This window comes from Pteropus medius, unplaced genomic scaffold (assembly GCF_902729225.1).
Source record: "Pteropus medius unplaced genomic scaffold, Ma_sr-lr_union100, whole genome shotgun sequence".
Taxonomy (NCBI): Eukaryota; Metazoa; Chordata; class Mammalia; order Chiroptera; family Pteropodidae; genus Pteropus; species Pteropus medius.
In genome coordinates, this window is record NW_024352784.1 from 10,840,610 (window position 1) to 10,851,254 (window position 10,645).

General features: G+C 36.8%; 1 pseudogene; it reads left to right on the forward strand.

Annotated features, from left to right (window-relative positions):
• Positions 1 to 371: 371 nt before the first annotated feature.
• Positions 372 to 490, forward strand: LOC120590737 (uncharacterized; annotated as a pseudogene).
• Positions 491 to 10,645: the final 10,155 nt, after the last annotated feature.

A 10,645-nucleotide genomic window follows, 5' to 3' on the forward strand; every position in this document is an offset into this window, starting at 1 on the left:
CACCTGGAGAAGTTTACAAATTACTTGGCTTCCCCTTCAGAATTTCTAATCCAAGAGTGATGGGCCCAAGAATTTGCATTCTAACTAGCCCCCAGGCAATGCTGACAATGCTGGTCCAGAGACTACACTTTGAGACCTCTTGCTCTAGAAAATAAACTCAGATCTATTATAGTATGAAAAGAATGATGCAATAGAAGGGAATTTGGCATTTATTTGGGGCCGATTATTTGCCAGACTTTTAAATCACTTACTTTATTATTATTAATTGCATTCCACAGATAAGAAAACTAAGGCTCTCGAAGGTTAAGTATTTTGTCTAGTACCCCACAGGTAAAATGTAACAGAGGGGAGATTAAAATATAGACCTATGTGTCTATGGCCGTGCTACCCTGAACAAGCCCAATCTCATCTGATTTTGGAAGCTAAACAGGGTTGGGCCTGGTTAGTACTTGGATGAGAGATCACCTAGGAAGACCAGGTGCTGTAGGTGTAAAAAAAATAAAAAAATAAGGGATTGTAAACTGATAAGGTCGTTGCAATCTGTGAGGTCAACCAAGGGTTGCCTTGCCTAAAAAACAATTATATATATGTCTATGTGACGACAATCCTGATACTCTTTTCTCCATAGCCCATAACTCTTAGGCTAAACACCCTTTGCTATTGGTATTACTGCATAAGATGTAAGCATGACAGTTACCTGGTATGGATAAATGCATAGACTATCTATCTATAGCTATCTATCTATATAAGTGTAGAACCAATATAATGAAGGTACAGGTGGCATACCAAGAAAAAAAAAACACTAGCCCAGCCCTAAGGGCCTTCCTAATACCATAATGAAAAGTGAGAAAGAACATTGTAAATACTCCTTTATATTTTTTCCAGTTTTCTACAGAACTGTGAACATACAATTATGGTTATTACAGTTACTACAAACATATTGAGTACAATTCATTTCAGTTATGTTAACTTCTTAGCAAATATTTATGCTCTTTGTGTAAGGTCCCAAAATAAAGAGGTAATTAAGAAGACATCCCTCAAAAAGTGGAAAGGATTAAGAAGCATAAATTAGTAATTACAAAATAGTCATGGGGATGTAAAGCATAGCATAATGAATATAGTCAATAATATATTGTAATAACTGTGTATGGTGTCAGATGGGTGATACATTTATTGGGGTGATCACTTCGTAAGTTATACAAATGTCTAATCACTATGTTTTACAGCTGAAACATAATATGCAAGTGTAATCGTAATAAATTTTTAATTATTTAATAATTTTTTAAATTTAGAAAACATTAAGGAATGAGCCCAACATCTTTATTTAGTTCCTCTCCAGTTAGAGAATTGACCAGATCAGAAAATTAAAACAAATAAGCAAACAAAGAAAGTCAGCTATTACTTTTAATATCTAATGTTTCGTGACCACAGGAGCTATGGAATATAACGAAGAGTAGCTGTTAATGCCAGGTTCCTCGGACTCTGAAAATTTAGATAGAACACCCTTCTTGGAGCTTTTGAAGCTGAAACGAACAACCAGAGCTCTTTAAGGTGCTGCGGTTTCTGAATGGAACACACATTCTGTGTGACTAGCATTTCAGTAGAGATAAGCATTAAATAATGCAAGCATTATTACTTTTTAAGCTTTATATTAACATCACTAACATCTCTGCAACTCTACAAAAATTCAAAAGGATTGAAAGCTCACTTAAATTTGCAGTGCATGCTAACATAAATAACTCTCTACCTCTGTTATTGCTTTAAAGCAGCAAAAACGAACAAACAAAAAACTCACAAGCCTTCCCACGTGGACAAAACCCAAACTTACAATGAAGCACAAAATAGCAAATCGCTGTTCAGCAGAATTAGTCTAGCCTGCCATAGGAGTCCAGGAACAGATGTAAAAGTAATCAGCTAATTGCTCTCTAAACAGGTGGTCTGATCACCAATTCCAGTGTGGGGGTGGGGTCGGGGTGGAGGTGGGGGCGAGAGGGGTCCTGATACCAACAAGCAATGCTTAGGACACCAGTTGGATGTCTTATGATGCAACTCAGTTCTGATACTACCTGCCCAGAAATAGCATCAAATTCCATAGGTTAAGGGACTGAGTCTCACAAAACTGCCCCCTACACCACATCAGACACAAGCCCCAACCTCAGATTTTTTTTACTGTGCTTCTGACCAACCAGCTACACAATGGAGGTTCCAACAACCCTCTGCAATTCAGAATGCCAATTGTAAGCCCAAGTTACTACCTGTATTTTTGACTGACTGGCCATAGATAGGAGGTTCCCGCTGGGCTTGATTAATTTTCTAGAGCACCCCACAGAACTCAGGAAATTTACTCACTGGATTACTAGTTTATTATAAAAAGATATAACTCAAGAACAGCCAAATGGAAGACATACATATGACAAGATATGGAAAAAGGGCTCAACTTCCACACTCTCTCAAGGCACACTCCTGATCCCCTCCTCCCATATCTCCATGTGTTTGCCAACGGAGAAACTCTCTGAATCCTGTCCTTTCGGGTTTTAATGGAGGCTTCATTACATAGGTATGATTTATTAAATCATTGCCTAGTAGTGATTAATTTAGCCTCCAGATCCTGTCAGGGGAATGGGACAAAAAGTTTCAATCTTTTAATCACATGGCTGATTCCTCTGGTTACCAGTCCCCACCCATCCTTAAGTGATCTAGGGCATTCCAAAATTCACCTCATTGACCCAGAAGACACCTTTATCACCCACATCACTTAAGAAATTCCAAGAGTTTTTGGAGCTCTGTGCCAGAAAGGCCAAATATATACTTCTTTTTATAAATCACAATATCATACACAGTCACATCATACAGGTCCTAATAAGTTGCCCACCATAAGCCACACTATTATAGCTTTTCGATAGGGTTAGGGGAAGAACTACATAAATATTCACCTTTTTATATTTAATAATAATCTATATGTATCCATATTTTTCTTCCATGTCCTAATCAAGTTTGGACCCTAAGTTTTCAACTTTGCATAAATTATGCCTTGATGTGGCCTTCTCATTCCTTTAGGATTAACTATGTTATTTTCAGGCATACAGAAGAATATTGATGTTTTATTTGCATCTCCCTCATAGCTTTATTTTTTTTCTTAACTAAAGGAAGTATCCTAAAAGTCAAGCAGCTTCTCTTGAAAGTCAGCCAACAGCTTTTGAGAGAGAGAGAGAGCTGTTTGGCACCTAAATGACAATACTTCAAATATATAAATTGTTAACCCCAACTTTCCACTTTGAGATTTTTATGATCTATTCTGAGAAATTTGGCAGTTTCTATTTTCTTTCATTGCATTGTGTGGTAAGTATCAGTCATTCTTCTGGAAACAATCATTTTTTTCATTTTAATGCTGCATCATAATGCAGTATTTCTGAAGGCATTTAAGTCAATAATTAGAGATTCAAATTTGAGATAAAATGCACCTCTCTGTCATGATATTGATACAAAAAATTCAACTGAGTTAAGAATCAAGTGATTAAATAACCTCCACGTATGGACAAGTTCATATATCTCAGGCAATATAATAGTTCAGTAACTAACTTTTCTGCTTGTCAACTGATAATTGTTTACCTTAATTGTGATATGCATCTCCATCACAGAAACATTAACACATAAAAGGAAGTAGTATCCCATAATCAAGGGAACACCATAATAATAATGGCTGACATTTTTGATCACCTACTATATGAAAGACAATTTGTAACCCAGTAATAGAGGTATTAAACCTTTATTATAGTTGATAAAACCGAGGTCCAGAAAGTTTAGGGAATTTTCCTGAGATCAACAAATTACAGGGCATTAAAACCTAGTGTGACCAAAAAGTCTATATGATTCTCTTTCCACTACCACTATTTCCCTAATCTGAGATACATATGAGAATCACCTGTGAGTGCAGGTTTTGTCCAGGTGGGCAGGCCTGGTAATTCTTCCAATTCAGTCAGCAGATCAGGCTTTAGGACCCACCAGATTGTACCATACTGGTAATAGTTTGCCTATAATCACACATTAGCAGAATTCTGCATTAGTCTCTTTCTGCCAGTTTTGAAAGACAGGTTATTTAAAACATGGAGTAGTAAAAAAAAAAGTTGTCCCATTCTTAAATATGGTATTAGTCTATCTAAACTTTCAATATCTTTGACCTATACAATGCTATAACATTCAAAGGACCTTTCAGAATTGAATTCTTAATCACAAGTAAGCATCATATCCCTTGAGTGCTGTTCTTAAAATACACAACCAAATAAAAAAGAACTGATAAAAAAAAAAAAGGCTATATAATTTGTTCAAGTTTATAAAATTTGGAAATAGACGATCTGAAACCAGATCTGTTTGACAAGAGAGCCATGAGCTTTGAAGGAGAAAAGGCAGGCTTGTTTCTGCTTAAGTCAATCATATTTATGAATATAGATATAAAAATCTCAAATAAAACTCTAGCCAATGGAAATAATTATAGATAATAACCATGTAGAATCTACATCGGGAATGCAAGGATGGTTTAAAATCAGGAAGTTTATTAATCTAATTAATTATAGTACCTGATTAAAAGAGATATGCTAGTACAAGTGATATTGAAGTTTTAATAAAATTTGATACCATTTATAGTAACAACCTAAATGTTTAATGGTAGCAAAAAGGTTATAAATTATGCTCTATCCACGCAATAAGTATAGGGAACCATTAAAATCACCTTTTTAGAAGCTATGTAATAACCTAAAAAATGCTTAAGGTATTTGCATTGAAAAAAATCAATGAATGAAATTGTACATAAGATTACAATAACAAGTTTAGAAAAAAAACTGGAAACACATAAACGAAAATGCTAAAAGTGATATAATATACAAACATTATCGGTGTTTTTCCTTCTTTTCGAGGTTTTTTATTCTAATATATCAAAATAAAAAGTATAATATAGTGTAAATAAAAGATTTTTCATCATAGCTATAGAAAATGTGTTAAAGCCACTTTCATCTTTCTTTGACTGCTTGTATTCTTTTTCTTCCTTATCCTCAGGGCAATTTGCTATATGAAAGATTCATGTTTCCCAAGAATCACAAATATTTCTTTCTGCATATTACCTGTTTCATATCTCATCAGGGGACTACATGAGGCATGGGCACTGTTTATGCATGCTGATCTTTTAATAGTGGTCACATGGATAAAAGCACTTTATTTGCTATCATATTTAATCATTTCTGGAAATAAAATTACATTATCAATATAAGATTTGCCAACTTTCCTTTGGATGGGAAACAAGCTTTTTAGTTAGAAGAGATTAAATTGATTTCTTTTTCTTATTCCAAAACTCAAAATTCACATGGCCTCATGATCTGTAAGAATATAGCCAATGTATTATACGTGTTCCCATGTGTCACTCAGCCTGCCTTTTCTCTTGCACAAACTATAGGCAAGATTTTTCTTTTTAATTTTTATAAATCTACTTTAAACCCAAAATAAAGGATGTGGTCCATGAATCACACATTTATGCCATTATCCTAAAGAATCCCACTGACATTTGCTCGGTTGACAGGAAATCCAAAGGCCTCCTACAGCCAATACTTCCTCAACTACTTTATTCCAGCCTCTTCCTGTCTAGCCCTACCTAATTTCTCCCAATTTTTACCCATTATCCTGGTAGATCCCAGAAGCCAATCCTCAGAGGTAGCACCATATCTTAAACTGTGTGGAAAATTCACTACAGACAGCCAGAGGTTGGGCCACATACTAGCTATGTGACCCTGTACAAGTCGTGTCACCTCTCACAATATTATCAAAGGTAACAATGTCTGCTCATAAGATTGTTGTAAGAATTACAGAAGATTGTCTATGTGAGGTTAGTATACACTAGGGGCTCAAATTATATATGCTGAAAATTAAAGTAGTGCTTAAACAAATAACTGCATAGCAGAAGGAGAACTAAAAGTAAAGAAGTAGCCAAGTAAAAGGGTGTAATGGGAAAACTAGTTGTCCATTTGTCTAGATTTGGGTTCCACACCTTTCTCAGACACTGGCTGTGTGACTTTGGGGAAAAACCTTTTCCTCTATAGGAATCACTTTCTTTATAAAATATAAAATCAGATTGTATGATCTTTTAGACTCCTTTCTGCCTTAATGTGCTTTATTCTTTTGTTTTTTGGTTTTTTTTAATCATACCAAGTGCACAGCTTTCAAAACCTGCTTCTTGAGAGAAATCCTTGGCTCTTTTCTTCTTGCTTGATATTGTTCAGCAGCTGTCACTTCCTACACAGAGCTACAGAAAGGGCTTGTCATAGCCCTGAGCAAGGTATGCTGCTGAGTGAACAGGGCAAATATATAACCTTTCCACCTCGCACAGGGAAGCAACGCACAGTGTTTGATCAGACAGAGCTTTCTCCAGCCCTTCAGTCTAGAGCTCCCACTGTGTTCAACCAGTCACTCACATTCTTGTTACAATTTCCCCATGAGCCAGCAGCAAATTGGAGCCAAAGGGTCTGAGTGCTTTGTACATGTGGGAGCCTTCACTGCTTGGTAATCCCCAGCTGGCCTGCCACAGTTCATCTACACCAAAAAAAAATGTGCCTGGCCAATACTCACTTGGGAAGCTGTTACAGGCACTTAATCTGTGAATGAGGGAAGGGAGATCCCTGCTCACTGAAGCAAAGGCTATTTCCACAAATGGCTCAAAGAGGCCCTTCCTCAAGCAGAAAGAGAGAGCCCAGAGGCATGACCTCAGGGGCAGGCCAAGGGCAGGTGGTGGAACCATATAATGAACAAGGAGAGAATTTTAAAGTAATGAAATTTTTCCTGAAATTTTAAAGTAAAGAAATATTCAATTGCATAGAGAGTCAGGCCTTAACGCCAGGTTGAATTATCTGGTCTATCCCCCCTCATACATCATAAAATAAAGTTACCCCTGTACTTGTTACTTGCAGAAAGCTTCAAAATGTACTTAGCAATATTTGTTGAATAACTACTATGATTCAATAACCATGTGTGGTAGATGTTACCATCTTCCTTTTCCACATGAGAAAAATGAGATTCCTTGTAAGTCACTTTAACTAAGGTTAGACTTTAATAAGTTATCCTAGATCAAGTTTCCTCACCTTGAGATGAAAATAATATGCAAGTAATTTACGAAGAAAGGGCTTCCAGGAGAAACCAGTAATTGAGTAGGGGAAACAAGAGAAAGAAGAGGATGGAGACAAGCAAGGTTAGGGTGTCAGGCAAAGTCCTGATCTGAGAGGGAAGCACTGCATAGCTGATTTTGTCTCAGAGTCACACTACTCAAGGCAAGGGAGCTAGGCCAACATAGTCATTGGTTAAGGGCCTCTAAATGCTTGCACACTTCCAGCACTTGACAAAGTGGCAGTCCTCTGAAGAAGAATCACAGTCGCAGGCCATTAATCATATTAAGAAACCAAAGCTGGGAGAGGGGCATAGAAATTATAGAAAGGATCTAAGAGGTCTTGGGCAGGGCCCCAACAGGATATACTGCATAAGTAGACACAGGAGGGCTCAAACTCAGCTCTGTCTTCATCCTAAGCCTTTCATCACAGATTCATTTGTTCTTCACAACCACCTTTGGAAAAAGACAGGACAGTAATACTATTTAACAGATAGAAAAAAATGATGCTCAAATTAAGTAACCAATCTAAGGTCATATAGCTGATAAGTGGCCAACTAGCACACACACCCCGAATCTCTGACTCCAAATCTTCTTTTTTCTCCACACCAGGCTGCATTCTGGAGCAAAACAAAGGAATGGCTTGGTGGCATCACATAAGGGGTACTCAAAGACATGTTGCCATCAAATATTCCCCCCCTGGAGTGCTTATAAATCCACAATTGGGTATATATTCTTTTAAGTAAAGTAAGTACTTCCTCTCTACAGGGCCTCTGATAAAATGTCTCTACTGTACTGCAAACATTTCCTTAATACACACATTGTGCCCCGGAGGATGCAGTCAGGAATGAGACTTGTGCTAGAGGAACTCAAGTGTGTGAGGGGACACCTTATGTGTGTAGAGCACTTAGAACCTCATAGTAACCATATTTGGTAGTTAGGCAAGGGCTTTTATCCTCATTTCACAGGTGAGAAAAAAACTGGGTCTGATGAAGATGTTTCTCAAAGAGACACTATAGAGAATAGATGAGCGAGAGGGGGAAACCCTCGATTGTCTTACCCATCTAAAAGCCTGTGTTATCTATGGAATTCCTGAACATAGTGTAAAATCTCTGGGTTTTCCCTGTGGAGAATTCTTTGTCTCCTGTCTCTTACTAGCAGCACCTAAATTCTCTTGGCAGAACAACACTCTTTCATCCCATACAGTCTTGGAGAGAGTAGGAAATTGATGAGGGAGGGACTTCCACCACCACAACATCAGGCTCCTGATCTTAGCTGCCAAATCAGAGTGTCCTATTCAAACTAGACTTGCTTACAAGTGGGCACATGAGTCAAATAAGACCAAGTAATGTTTCAGAAAATACTGGTACGGATGCTAGAAGAGAGGGTTTCTTTATCACTAAGATTGTAAATACTAAGAGGCGTGTAAATTTCAAGCTTCTAAAATTATCTTTACAACCAGAGGGAGAGAATTTATCTAGAAATGATGCTAATACAGAAAAAAAAAAAAAAAAAAGAGTGATAAAGAAGTAAAAGATGGAAGGAGAGAAGGATGAAGGAATGACAAGAGAAAGGGAAGGAATAGAGAAAGAGAGATAAAGAGAATTATCAGCATTTCCTGGCTGAAGGGAACCCTAACCACTTTAGACTTCCCAGTTACACGAAAACACTGCATTTCCTTGTTTTTAAAACAAGTTCAGTTCCTGTCACTTCCAACCAAAACAGTTCTTACAAATATTATACTATATAACTTTCAGGCATATGTAGATATATTCACATACTTATCTATGAATATGACATCAAGATAGTAATAAATTCCAATCAAGTAAAAAAATGTTTTTGAAAGAACCATTTGTTTGAAATACACGGTGAATAACAGACTGAGAAACTATTGACACTATGCAATAGTTAAAAGTGCTAGACATTGATTCCAAAGACATGATTCTAAATTCAGATGCACAGACAGACAACTTGTGTAAAAATAAAAGCCAGTTCGATCACTTACCAACTCTACCACACTGGACAAATCTTACAACCCCTCTAAAGGTCAATCTTTTTATCTGCCAAGCAGGACATCTGCCTATCTCTTTCAAACACCAAATGTGAGAATTATTAGAGAAAAAATGTAAAGGTGCTATATTAACTAAAAAAATACTTGTATAGATGTCAAGAATTTAATACTGAGGGTACAAACCTTGCTGAACTGACTGTTTTCTAAAGCGTGTGTGTGTGTGTGTGTGTGTGTGTACACATAGATGAGTGTTGTATGGGCATAAATACAGAATGAAATAGCATTTCAATGATTGCTCTCTCTTGTCGCTCTTTACCTTTGATGGAATAAGTACTTGAAGTGTTTGTTGGTTTGTAGTGATGCTTCCTGAGTGATTTCCTCCATCAAGCAAAAACACAATAACGAACTTTGACAGACTCTGAGTTAAAGCTGTCTGGATTGTTCAATACAAAACTCAATTCTATATGTACTATTTCATCCTCGAATGCAAATGCTCCTGACAGCATGTCCTAGTGGCTTTTAAAGGTTCTGCAAAATGCATGAGGTCTGTTGGACTCTGCCTCTTTAAAATCCAGGTTACTGAGATCAGTAACTTGGGTGTCATCCTCTCTCCCTTGGCCCCATATCTCATCAATCTGTCAGCTTTGCCATTTCCATTTCATCCCTCCTGTTCCATTAACATTTTCAATTCCTGAATTCAGTCCTTCATCAGTTCAGGGCTCCAACACCAGAACGATTTGTATCTGAAACAACTATCTGACCATGATACTTTCCAGCTAACAACTCTGTAATAAATCCCTATATATATCAAATCATATATTTATCTTAGTGTATAAATGAGACTCTTCTTGAATTGGCCCCTACCTTTATCTCTTCAGCCTTTACTCTTGCTTCTACCCCATAAGTACCTTCCGTTCTAGCCAGATGAAAATTTAACTTAAACTTCCCAAACTGCCAAGTTCTCTCATAGTTCTATGCCCTCCCACTTATCATTTTTTCTGCATGGAACTTCTCACACTCTTCTCAGCTTCTTTGTCTGGAAATTTTCAAATCATTCGAAGAGAATTAAATCAAGCATCAGCTTCCTCGAGATGTGTTTTCTGAACATACCATTCTCCACTCTAGCTTTTTGGAGCTCATCTTTCTACATCATTATCACAATAGCTAACGTTTATAGAATGCGTGCCATGCTCCAGCTACAGTGCTAAGCACCTTACATAGCTCATCTTATTTAATCTTCTAACAACATTATGAAGTATATATTATTTTTATTCCCATTCTACAGATGGGGAAAATAAAATTTGGGAATATTATTTAGTTTCCTGAAATCATGGAGGCAATTAGTGGCTAAATCAGGATTGGAATTCAGGTAATCTGACTCCCTAAACCATGTGCATAACATCCATTACAGCATACTGCACTATTAGTATATTTCTACTGCAGTATTCATTACATTGTGCATTAATTAATTAATTAATTATTAGCACTATTTCACT